The sequence below is a fragment of the Cibotium barometz genome, chromosome 18 (genome assembly GCF_041138505.1).
Source record: "Cibotium barometz isolate CiBa-2024 chromosome 18, ASM4113850v1, whole genome shotgun sequence".
NCBI classification, from domain to species: domain Eukaryota; kingdom Viridiplantae; phylum Streptophyta; class Polypodiopsida; order Cyatheales; family Cibotiaceae; genus Cibotium; species Cibotium barometz.
In genome coordinates this window covers 23,393,981-23,408,112 of record NC_141063.1, presented here as the reverse complement: position 1 = coordinate 23,408,112, position 14,132 = coordinate 23,393,981, and positions in this window count along the sequence as shown.

The following is a 14,132-nucleotide window of genomic DNA, read 5'->3' as shown; positions in this document are numbered from 1 at the left end:
TGCATAAGAGACTGTTCCCCCAACCGCCGTCCCCTCCTGCACATGCCTCTTGTCTCCCGACCTTCTCCACAATCGAAACCGCCATCACATCCTGTCAGCCCACTAGGCGAGAGCCAAGGCCTAGCAAACTACTGGATTCTGCAAGTCACTCTCTCCCAAACCGCTACCCGTGCGCGCATGACTCACCTCTGGGCCCTTGGCCCTCAGTTAACCATCACATAATGCTAAACCCCCCTGTTAACCATCCCATCAACCCCCTCAAGTTAACCATCACATACACATTACCTGTCCAAATCCCATTTTAAGTATGTGCAAATTGGAATGTATCCCCCTCTAACCAAGTCTCTTCCTCTGGCTCCACAAAATGGCATAAAGCCACCCCCTTGACCCCCACCCTTCCCATGCCAACAAGGTACACATGATGTTTGCTCCCTATAAGCACCTTCACTTAAAAGAACTTCTTTCCATGATCAAGTTTCTCCTCCAAGTCTTGACTCAAAAGGCTTATGGCATTTAACATCTTAACATCAAATCCTTTATTGCTATGGTTTGCCCATCCCATCACTGTCTCTCATACCAGTCTCTCGTTCTTTATATGTCTAGAACATAAAGCACCCTCTACAATGCTAAGCTACCCCAAGAAAATGAGTTCCATGAAGGGATAGGAGTCCACGTCCCTCTTAAAGAAGCCCCCATACAAGGCAAGTAATGAAAGCCACATGTGAGAGAAAAATGTCTACGCGGTCTCTTAAACATCTCATGAAGCAATGTACTCTTCTACACACTTTGCCACATAGGATTTGACATAAGAAGTGTTCGTTGCATGAAAAAGTATTCCTTTTCCACTTACATACTTATTGAACATCCATTATTCCTTAGAAGTGTTGAATAGCAAGCCACAAGCTAGCTATCTTCATGTACCAGGGTTGTTTTTCTTGTGAAAAGCTTTAAGCAACCTAATAGATTCCTTTCTCCATATTAGAGCCATTGGACAAGGCATCTGCTTCTTTACACCATATACTACTTTGAACGTACAAAGAGTTGTCCCACCTGCTTCCACAAGACGTGATGGGTTTTCCTTCAGCTTACACCTTTGGTAGATTTTTCGTGATTTTTCGGATAAAACTTTCTTTTCATCCTTATGTGTCCATGACTTTTGATGAGAATACCCAAGATGCAACTAGTAGATTGGTTAAATGTGGCCTACACACTTGGATGTGGATAAAGCTAATGAAGAATAATGACTATAAAAAAAAATTTATCTTTGTTACACATTTTCAAGTTAAGGCTATTTAGGCTTAAAACATAACAATCACATTGGGATTTTGAATTTGCTAGAAAATACATCTTGATTAAAAACATATTAAATTAGAAAGCTTGAGTGAACAACTTTATAAAAATGTCAATCCTATGAACTAAGCTAATGGTTAGTACTAACTTTTGATCAAAAACAAAAGGTTTGAGCTAATATGTATTTGTAATAAAGAAACTATAATCTACGTGTGATAAAGGCTAAGGAGTCACAACCTTAAAATGCCTTGGTAGGGTTCCACTAAAAAATGGACTGAGCTCAATGTAAGAGGTTTTCTAAATAGAATTTCAAAGGAAAATTGGTAAGAAATATATAGAGATAAATCATATTTTCACATATGAATAAAAAAAGGGGTCATTCTTATGATTAAGATCAATGTTTCACTTTTTTAAAGAGGGGATAAAATCAGACTACAAGCATACGGTTTTGCTATAATAATATCCTTTAACTGGCTCCTAAATTATGTAGATTGCACCTTTTTGAATACAGAATCTAGATTATTTACATTATTCTTATGAACGATGTTTTTCTTGAATAATTTGAGCAAATAATTCAATGACACATTAACATTTTGGAAGAATTCTTTTTTGGTCTTACATTTCGTACAAAAGCTTCTTTCATATTTAAAAACAAAATTGTACATACATATATCAGGCCCCAATTTTGGAGTTCTTTTGTGATTCAACCGTGATAGAGCCTCTCATCTCTCAAGAAAAAGGTATATCTATTAATTTAATTGATTATTATAAACTATAATATTCTAATGTATAAGCTTATTGTGCATGAGAATACTTTTGCATTGTGAACTTACTAATGGCTACAGTTTGTGTATAAGTTTTCTCTTACATTACTAGTCAAAAGATATAGATTTTTTTAATTCATTAAATCCTAAAATATATATTTATGTATCTTTTGTTCAATGCTTTGAATATTAATCTTAGTTTTTTTATTTGTTTAATTATTTGAACATTATAGGAGCAAATGAAAGGTTAGATGTGGTAAAAACTATTTTATTTAATGCTTACTAATGGCTACTTGTGTATGTGTTTGCTCTGACATTACTAGTCCAAAGATATAGAGTTTTTTACTCACATTAAATCCTAAATAATATATTTCTATATCTTTTGTTCAATATTGTGAACATTATAAGAGCAAATGAAAGGTAGGATGTTCAATATTGGCTCAATACTTTGAACATTACAAGAGCAAATGAAAGGTAGGATGTTTTCCATTTTTTTAAATGCTTTGAACATTTCTCTTATGTTTTTTATTTTGCTAAATGCTTTGAACATTATTACTAAGAGACTAAGGTTATGTAAAAGGGGTGTGTGTGTGTGAAGGGACTTAAGGTCCACTAGCTCACCTATTTAAAGGCGAAGCTAGAAGGCATTTTGTATGAAGAGCAAGAAGCCTAGTTGTATTTTGAGCAACTTAATAAGCAAGATATTTTCTTGTATTTTGTGAGTCCCTCTCCTCCACATACTTGACCTAGCATGAGCACCACGAATTCTAACATGGTATCTAGAGCTTTGGTTGATTAGGTCCCTTTGTGGTGTAGAATAGGTCAAAATTATCACCTTTTTCTTGTGTGGGGCTGAACCCCTTGGTAGTGGAGGACCTCTAGCTACTCGTGGAGGCAATATCTCGGTGAGCTTTCATCAAGGGAAATGAAGAGGAGTTCTGGGCGCACACGTACGTACATGTAATGAGCTGAATCATCATCATCTCAACGCGGCATTATCGCCTGTGCAGGCCGACGCATGTTCTGGCTGTCGTCGAGGTCATACAGAAATACGACGCCTACAGGCGATCATTAGCAACATGGGCTTAGGGCTTTTGAAGCCCATCGTCTCAGGAGCATCCAGCTTGAATTTCACTCCGAATGGTATATCCTCGCGTACGCTCCAGCAGAAAAACCAGGGCTGCCTCTTTCAAGCCATTGAAGCTCACCATTAAAGCTTCAAAACCAAGTCTTTTCTTGCTCTAATCCTCCCCTCTTTGCTCTAATCACCTAAGTGATCTTGTGAGGGCTTGTTTGCTGATTCTAGTCTTGATTTTGAAGCGATGGCCAACCACATGAGGCATTCATAAGTCTCATTCATCAAAATGTCATCAAGCTTCCTCATCATCTTCAAGTTCACAAAGCTTTTTCAAAGTGTGCTTATGAGCACTAATAGTATTGATTAACACTAATGAGGCTTCTAATCCAGCAAAAGGGAGTTATTCCAAAGTGTTTTTAAACACTAATGGTGAATCTAATCACCAATACAAGTGTCATTAGATGCTTGAGATGTGCTCTTAAGCACTAATCATGTTTTTAAACACTAATGGTGATCTTAATCACCAAACAAAATGTTGCTTAACACTAATGTGATCTTAACCATCAAAGGAGGAGGTCTTTAACACTAAGGAGGCTCTTCTTCATCAACATTGGAGGCCGGGCACACACCATAAGTGCCATATTATAAGTCTTCATCGTCAACCTGCTTCTATGCTTACCTTGGCAATCTTCCAAGGAGAAATGGTGCAACCATAAGCCATTGTCTTCATCCCATAAGCCAAAGAGGTTGAAGATCTCTGGTTTTTCATCAACAAACTCAGTTTTTTAGTGATTTAAAGTTGGGCACATGAACACTAAGTGCTCATCTTTAATGTTTTCGTGTATCACCCTTGAGGCTCTTGTTTGTAAGAGGCATAGGCATGTCATAAGCCATATACTCTCATTTCCCAAGCCCAAGGCATGTTACTCCACTGCATATTCAACATTTTCATCTTCTAAGATGAGTTGTAAGGTTGAGCATAACATCACTAAGTGCTCTACCTTGTTGTTTGTCATGTTTTTAAGCATCTCTTGGCATTGTCTTTGTAAGAGGCAAAGGCAACATTATGAGCCATGCCCTCACCTCCTTGAGCCAAGAATGATGTACCTTATTGGTTTGAGCATTTACCTCAACCACTTACTCACTTTCATTAAGCTTGTACCTTCAAACCCAAATGGGTATCATATAATCAACATGCACAAAAGCTTTTGTTGTAATTATGGAGTAGACACTGCCCTTGACCAAACCATAAGGCAAGTGGTAAGACCCTCCCTTTCCCTTTCCCATATAAATCTACCTCATAACCATTACTCTAAGAAGGAAGGCCCTCATTGCCCATGGAGGAGGTATGGTATATGCAGAGAAGTATCAAGCATGTTGAAGGAACATCTATGTGCAAACCACTTAAGCAAGGGTGGCAGCCTTGTTTTGATCATTATGTGAGAATGGTCAAGGTGGAAAGCATGTGGAAGCAATGGCATGTATGTCTAAAGCATGTGGAAGCAATGGCATGTATGTCTAAATCTAAAGCATGTCAACTACAAGAAGTCAAGCAAGCACAAAGAGTGGGGTGCACCATCATTAAGGTGTACATCTTCATCGACATCAAATAAAGGCTTAGATGGCATCATTGTATTAGCCTCTAAGGCTCTAGGAACATAGTTGTAAGTCCTAGATAGCCACACCACCATGACATCCTTGTACGCCTAATGTTATAAAGGCAACCTATGTCCAATACCACCTATTCCAATTTTCTTTCATATTGAGGGGGGGGTATTAAGAGACTTAGGTTATGTAAAAGAGGAAGAGAAGGGTGTGTGTGTGAAGGGACTTAAGGTCCACTAACTCAAAGGTGAAGCTAGAATGCATTTTGTATGAAGAGCAAGAAGCCTAGTTGTATTTTGAGCAACTTAATAAGCAAGATATTTTCTTGTATTTTGTGAGTCCCTCTCCTCCACATACTTGACCTAGCATGAGCACCACGAATTCTAACAATTATAGGATCAAATGAAAGGAATGCAAGGTTATTAAGTTGGAGATAGGAAGATGAGGTTAGAGTTAAAAGAATAGTGGATATATTAGAGAGCATTGTTGATGGAGAAGGCATGTCCTTAAGTAGAGGAACTTTATGGGAGGAAGCTAGTAGCCTTTTGCATTAAGTAGCATAAAGATCATAGTGTTGGATCTTCATTGTCACAAAATAGTACCACTAGCTTTGTGTTGTCACTCTTCAAGGTAAATGTATTGGGTAAACATGGTTTAGCTTGGTGGGCAACAATGATCCATTCATATCCCATAATTAAATCAACTTCTACTCAAGCACAAAGAACGTGCAATTTAAGGACTAGTTTACACACAGGTTGTTTGTTCAAAGTACCCCAAATGTGGCATGTCCATCATTTATGAAGGGAAGAGCTTGTAGTGCAAATTGGCCTAAATATGGCATTTTCATATCTTTTATGAAGGAAATCCACTCAGGATGAGCTTGTAGTGTAGATTGGTATAATAATTCCCACATATCAGAGGCATGAGATTGTGTTCATGGAATGGGTAGATTTGAGCTTGTATCACTTTGATTGAGACAACTATAACCTCTAGTCTAGTAAGATTTAGATTAGGGTCAAGTTTGAGCACTAAGTGTTCCAACTTTGATCAGGTCATCTCCTCCTCTTGTAAAAGCATTGGGAAAACTCCTTCAAGAGTGTCTAGGGTGACCTCTTGCATGGATTGATTTATTGCATACCACACTTCACACATCTAGACTCCATCAAAGGATGATTTCATCCTCAAAGTGTTTTGATTAGAATAGTCATAGAGAACTTGCATGCCATGGTTCTAGAGAAATCATAGAGAACTTACATGTCATGGTTCTATAGAACAATCACATACAACTTAGCATGCCATGGTTCTATAGAACAATCACATACAACTTAGCATATCATGGTTCCATTCACTATGAGTATGGTTTATTTGAGATGGTCCAAGATTTAAATTGGTTCTCTCCACTAGCAGCAGCTAGCACAACATAATCTCTAGGGATGATTGTTGGTTAGCCCAAAGATTTCCAATTTCCTAGGGAATGATATTAAGGCTAGCATCATGGAAAACTAATGCTCTTTTTTGTTTAACATTTTTAACCATTGGAATCACTAGCCATTCCTTGAGAGGTGTTTCAAGAGGAAGTATTGAGTTTGGAGTTTCATGTGCATTGTCGGGGAATTAGTCCATACTATTAGTAAGTTGTTCCATTGTCAATGGTTCCCAATGTGTATAATGATACCATAGGTCCACTAGCCTCCCTTACTGAACCTTATTTTGAGGCTTATAAATTTCATGGAAATTTAACTTAGGCATTAGAACTCCCTTCCATATAGTCTCTTTGAGGTCTAGGTACATTTCAAGATCAAAGCAACGTAGGCATGTAAAGATGGAAGCTCCATCATCATCTTCACAAGATAAGAGTATTTCCCCCAATATCGATTTGTAAGGTCTGGAATGAGGTGTAGCAACACCTTTACTCTCATAGACTTTATGGATCAGATTGTAATCTATCCATAGAAAACCTCATCTTCACTCTCAGTTGGTTGATGTGAGGCTTATAGCCTCATCTACGGATTATTCATCTTCACTCTCAGTTGGTTGATGTGAGGCTTATAGCCTCATCTATGGATTATTCATCTAACTTTTTAAAGGATTGGTTTCAATAAATAGTACCTCTTCCTCTTAAAAGGGAAATCGGTACTCCTCTTCTTTTTATGTTTAGGTTAATTTTATGGATTTGGGGGTTTTGTAGTTTTCTAGGTAGCCTTTCAAGTGGATTCTTCAGCGTTGTGTGTAACCTTTACCTCTGTTGGAGTTGGGTCTTTCTACATGCCTCTTTCCCTTGTCATGAGGTGCCTTTATCTTATTCAATTATAGTTCTTTTGGGTTTAGAAACATGTGAAGCATTTTTGGTTTTTTTAAAGATATTCTCCTCCGCCCACTTTATAGAGTCATTTATTACAAGAATTTTAGTTTTTTCTTGCACCATGGTTGTAAACAGGTGAAAAAATTTAGTGGGACCATAGAAAATTATCCATTCTACATGCTTAAGATATTTAGTATTGAGTATGGCAAGGTGGTTTGCAATAAAGCAACTCTCGTTGGGTAGTCTATAAACATGTGATTGATGGCATACATTCACATAGGGGTTATAAGTGGCTAGGTAGTACTACAAGTGTTGCAATAAACATGTGATTGATGGCATACATTCACATAGGGGTTATAAGTGGCTAGGTAGTACTACAAGTGTTGGAGTACTCTAAGTAGGGAAGTCTACCACCTCTTGTGTGGTTCCATGATAATAGAAGCACTCTATAATTTTTATCTAACTACGTCCTTAGAAAATTCTACCCCTTGGCTTGTTTCTCTTTAAAGAGAGGAAACTTGATGTATGCATGGGTTTCCTTGGATATGAGATGAAATTTGTTTAGTTATCCACAAGTGGAGACACTATGATGTGTGATGAGATTTGTACATTTGTTCATGAATGGAGACTCTATGATGTGAAATGAAATTTGCATTGACATCATTTGTGTAATTTACTATGTTGTGTCATGACCTAGAATTTCTTAATTATCGAGCTATAGACACACCTGCTTAGGGTCTATGATGTGCCATGACCTAGAATTTTGTATGATCACATTATAGACATACCAACTTAGGGACCTAGAATTTTGTAATGATCGCATTATAAACATACTGACTTGGGGTATGGATAATGTGAGTTGGGGTGGTAGTGTTGGCAATGTACATAACAACACATTTGGTCCATAAGTGGAAGAGGTGTCACAATTCTATCTATGGATTGAGCTTTTCATCCCCTTTTATAGTTTCTTCACAAAGTCTTTAAGGAAGGTGGCATAGAATTCTACAATAGACATTTCAAAAATTAAATTATCTTTAGATCTTACCCATCATTTGTTTAGTGAAGAAATATATCACAATTATCCTCCATCATGTTGTCATCTAAACGGATTGTTTCTTTGTATTATTTCATTTCACAATTATCCTCCATCAGGTTGTCATCTAAACAGATTGCTTCTTTGTAATATTGACCAAAAGAATTTGGATTTAAGACTATATTCAAGTTGTGTAAAAATGTTTCTCTTCAATCCCATGAAGAAACACCATTTGTGTGTCATTAAGTTTCTCCCTATCCTCACATGGTGAGTTTAGGTTTTTCATGCATAATATGTAATTCTCTTGGGTTTTCACTATTGCCTAGGGCCTTGCCTAGAGAATCCATAGATGATGATAGAGTTTTGTTGTTGTATTCCACCTAGGGCCTTGCCGAGAGAGTCCATACATGAAGGTAGAGTTCTAAAATTTTCCTTAAATTGCCAGTATTAAAGTGATGAACCATAGATTTGCATGTACCTTGGTGGGGGGATTTATATTTCCAAAAGCTTCACATCGTTGCTCAAACAATTGAATAAATTGAATAGAATTGTAATATCCATCATATTTACCATATTCTTGGAGATATCTATGGCCACAATTCTTGATGACTCACTTAGACCATGAATAGCTCCTCTTGAGTTTAGAGCACTATTCATTTTTTGTGTAACACCCCTTCTTAGAGTGTTCTCAATATGGCTAAATTTTTGGGCATATAGGGGTTTAGAGAATTGTTCATTCCTTGTGCAACACCCCTTCTTAGAGTGTTCTTAGTATGGCTAAATTTTGGGCAAGTAGGGGTTATGTTGTTGAGTGTTAAACATCTAGGAGTCATAAGGGTTTTTGAGTCCAAGCATTTGGAGGAGATTAGGACTCCTTGTGATTGCCAAAGGACTACATACTTGAAACATAAGAATCACTAGGCATATGATGTAGGTGTACTTGAGGCATAGACCTCAAGGGTTGATAGATTACCTATTGGTGGATTCAATTCTAGATTTAGCTCTATCAAGGGCATGTTTAATCCCCTTGAGTCGGCCATGGCTTGCACTGTGTCAAATGCTCCTTGATAAGCTTGTGCATAATTCTCAAGTAGAAACTATTTTTGGGTTTTTTAAAGACCCTCCATTATTTTGAGAGAAAAAGGAAGACGCAAGACCCTCCACTCTTTTGTCTGAAAGGAAGATAAGACCCTCCACTCTTTTGAGAGAAAACTTTGAGGTGTTTTTCAAAAAGGAAGATAAGACCCTCCACTCTTTTGAAGACAATATTTGATAATTCGAGAAAATCCCAATTCCTAGAATGGCCATATTAGAAGAAATTATGGTCTTTTTTCATTAAAAATCAATAGTAGGAAAAATAAACTACATTATCATTCACAAAAATATGAAAAAATTGCATTTACAAAGGTTTTCACAATAAATATAATCATGAATTTAAGGTAGTTTTCACCAAATCCCAAGCTCTCATTTGCGGGGGAGTTGTACCAACTCCCAAACTCAATTGAGTGAGGATCATGTCGTGAACCTTAGTAGTGCTCATAAACACCGTAACTTTCACACTCCCTAAATTTGCTTTTTTGTGAGCATACTCATTTCAAAATCTCCAAAACTACACACAGGCTCCATAATTATTTAAGTGAGCTACCATTATCTCATGAATTGTAGTGGTGTTCATAAACACCATTTAAAAACTCTAAAGCACAATTTATAACCATGACTTTCAAGCACAATTGTACCAAATCCTAAACTCAATTAAGGACAAATGTGAGAAATATATGGAAGGAGTTAGACAATTTATTATTACAAAACAGCCATGTAAATGCAAGAGATATAACCACAAATACAAGGTTTGTAGTTAATGCAAAGTCACGAGGTATTTACAAACATTTAATATGTACCTCCTCCAAGGCTTAAGACTCAGAGGGTTCATTGTAAAAAGACAACTTTACATGTTGCGTGGATTACACATTACAAAGACACAAAAGAATATTTGAATTGAAAATGTGACATTGCATTGATACACAATTACCAACTTCACATATTTTAATCAAACATCATTCTAGAGCGATTCTCACTTTATAGTCCCCTTGGGGAGAATGGCACTAGTGCCATTCTCCATAACCCCATGATGATAATGGTAGTAGAGACATTGAAGTGCTTTAGTCCCTTTGAGAAGCCATTCTTCCCATGGGGTTATATGCATTTTGTGATCGCTTTAGGTAGTCCTTTTAGCAATGTGTGGCTTGATAAAGTGACCTTTGTATCTTAGCTCTCCGACCAAATGAATAGTTTTCATACTATTCATCCTTGCTATAGGTGGATCATCCCTTAGAAGTCTTATTTGCAATGTATTAAGTTGAGGTAACTGATCAACTAATCGCCCACTACCACTATAACTTGGCCTAGAGGATGTACCCTTCAATTCTCTCTTATCACCTGCAACCCTCTCCCTTAGTTGGATTGCAAGAGGAATATTTCATGTTCTATATTCAATTTCTAATCATTGAAGATTTTTTCTCATTCCATTCGTCAATAACAACTGCTTGAATGGCATTAAAATCTTCATGGCTCTCAATCACATGCAATTGTCCATATCAGTTAGTCTTGATCACGCTACGAACATCATTAGCTTCATCACGAGATGTAGCAAGTAAGGTAGAAACTCCCTTAGGAGAATGTTATGTTCCTTGTCTTGTACATTAAATGTACGAGGAAATATGCAATTTAATATATAGGACTGACACAAGCCTTGTATGGAGAGTCATTGATAAGTATTATCCTTCCAGCATCACATCCAAACACCTTTAAGCTTTTTGCCAAGGGTTTGAACATTGTCTCAACACCAACCTTGTCAAGGTGAATTATCATCCTCTTGCTATGCAAGTGTAGCATCCCTACTGACTCCATATCACAAAGAAAGGAAAGCTCTCCTTTACATATCTATGTAGGTTTTCTACCATCTCAAGGACATTATGCTCCACTTCTGTTGACCAAATACCTACAATAAACCTTTCTAGTAAGCTCCTTAGAAAATCAATGCACCCAGCTCGAATAACCATAAACTTGTTGTTGTCGACACACATCACAAGGGGTGTATATGTGACTTGAACAATTAACGACTCAACAACAAGCCATTCAAGTCCAAAACCCTATTTTGGCTCCTGATGATGAGAGTAGTATTAAAATCCATTTTGAAGCTCTTGAGTATCACAATTTCTTAATTGATAATACATACTTTTAAAAAAAGAGTTCGTTATGTACAGATGAATTTTAAAATATCATGAATAATCTATTTAAAAGTTGTCTAATTTTAAAAAATAATTACACAATCATTTTTATACAAGATGTGTCCTTGATGTGACAAAAAGGGGTTAAATGGTAATTTTAGTTAATAAATGAGTTTAGAAAGCATGAAAAAGCTCACTTTAAGAAACAAAAGTTTATACTTTCCAAAATACTTTTTTGTAAAATATCAAGGCAGGGGCTTAGGTTCGAATCCTATTGGTGGTTACTACACATGGTAAGAATGTTTTAGCTACAACATTTACGGCGGCCAACTTAATGCTGAGTAAGAACTTCTCAGCTAAGAGTTGATGTTTTTCATCAACTTGATACAAAACATCAACTTTTATGAAAATTTGATATTTTACATCAAGTTGATGTAAAACATCAACTTTATATGCAAAACATCAACTTTCTATGCAAAAGATCAACTTTTTTACAATACTTGATGTTTTATATCAATGTTATGCAAAATATCAACTTTCCACAAAACTTGATGTTTTGCATCAACTTTATGTAAAACATCAACTTTTTCACAAACCAAATCATCAAGTTTTATGGAAAAGTTGATGTTTTGCATCAACTCGATGCAAAACATCAACTTTCGGGCTAAAAATTGTTGTTTTACATCAAAGTTGATGCAAAACATTAACTTTTCCACACAACTCGATGTTTTGCATCAAAGTTGTTTGCAAAATATCAACTCTACCACAAAACTTGATGGTTTGCATCATGTTTTAGATGCTCCGGAAAAGAAAGTTGGAGGATTGGAGGTCGATTTTCACAAACGGTCTGTTTTAGCGATTCCGTCCATGTTGGCATGCTCAGACAACCTATTTCACAAATTTTGAGTATCAACATGACTGTGTTTCGATGTGATTTGTGGATGCTACAAAGCGATTTGCTGCATCAGCAAGTCGCTTTGTGGCGTCTGCAAATAGCATCTATGTTTAGATGCAATTTGCGGACGCCACAAAGCAACTTACTGATGCAACAAATCGCTTTGTAGCGTCCACAAATCACATCGAAACACAGTCATGTTGATACTTAAAATTTGTGGAATATGTTGTCTGAGCATGCCAACGTGCACGAAATCACTAAAACAAGCCGTAATCGACCTTCGATCCTCCAACTTTCTTCTTCGGAGCATATGAAACCTAATGCAAAACATCAAGTTTTGTGGTAGCGTTGATGTTTTGTATGCAAAACATCGAGTCATGTGGAAAAGTTGATGTTTTGCAACATTTTTGATGTAAAACATCAACTTTTATGGGACTATTTTTCTCAACTTTAAAATATTTTTACATTTTTATGAGAATTATTTTTATTTTTATCACCAATAAATCTATAAAAGCTCATTCCAAATAGTAGATAGTAGCTAATAAAATCTTAAAAATTTAAAAAAAATCTTATAAATCATAGAATTAAAGAAAAAATATGCATATATATGTAGAACATAGGTTTAAGGCTAAGGACCTGAAAAACACATATGGTCGCAACCTTTGACTACAAATTTGAGAGGAGGTCATTTAAAAAAATGCTTGCCTATGTAACCATGTAACCTTTGTATCATAAATAATATCGCTACATAGTAGATGCTAAAAATTCATAATAACAGAAGAGCTAGATGAGATAATCCATGATGATCTATAATCCATTGGTTTTAATCTAGATGTGCAAGGCTCCATTGATTTGGAAAACCACGAGTCGATTGATTCACCAATCTTGATTTTTGTTCTACAATTCAATTTTAAAGCTGAAGAACTATAAGCAAATACACGTGGTGGGACCATCTATGTGGAGGAGGGGGTGCATGTGAGCCTGGACTTTGCCATGCCTATGTGCAGTAGTATGCTCTCCAGCATAGGGGACCTTAAATCTACCGTCATTGTGAAAGCTCCAAGCTATTCTCTACCACCATTCCAAAAGCCCTAAGCTCCTCTCTTTTCCCTTTGTACACAAAGACAATGTCGCAAGCGAAGATTGCATCTCACAGCATCCTTCGCATGTATTCGTATGTCCTTCGCATTCCTTCGCATGTCCTCCAAATAATTATAACCAGAGTTCATTTTGCACTACCCTTAGACATACCATCTCTCAACATCCTTCACATGTACTCTAAATAATTATAACTAGAGCTCATTCCTACACTACTCTTAGATATACCATCACCTACGTTCATGATAATGGCTATCTGGATCAAACTTTAAAATATGCATACTATGAATTTTTGCCACCACCACATATGTACATGATATAGGCTACAATTTCTTCCCACCACCCTTATCCATATTGCATAACAAAAATTTCCTTCATGAAAACAAACGCTTATGTGGATCGAAATTTACACCCATAGGCTATATGATGTCTACGTGATGTCAGCCTCTAAGATTGTCTTGTTGAAAAAATATTTTAACTTTCTACTCTTTTAATATGCTTAGGTTTACTCATAGCCTCCATAGTTACCATCTTCCACATATATATATGAATGGAAGTCTACCTTTGCACACCTATAAGTTTATATATCAGGCCCACTACCTACTTATAAATAATAGAGCACATAATTATGTCATGAAAACTGTCAAGGTAAGTATATACTAAAGGCTTTGCTATTTGGGTCTAGAAATAGACTAAAGGATGTTTGTAGAATTTTTCATTAATTATGGAGCTTATATTGTTATGTATTTTAATAATTTTTGAGTGCTTGTCAAATAATGTGCATATTTATGCATAGTGGTAGAATTTTTCCCAAGAAATTCTATTTAAAAAATTAAATTT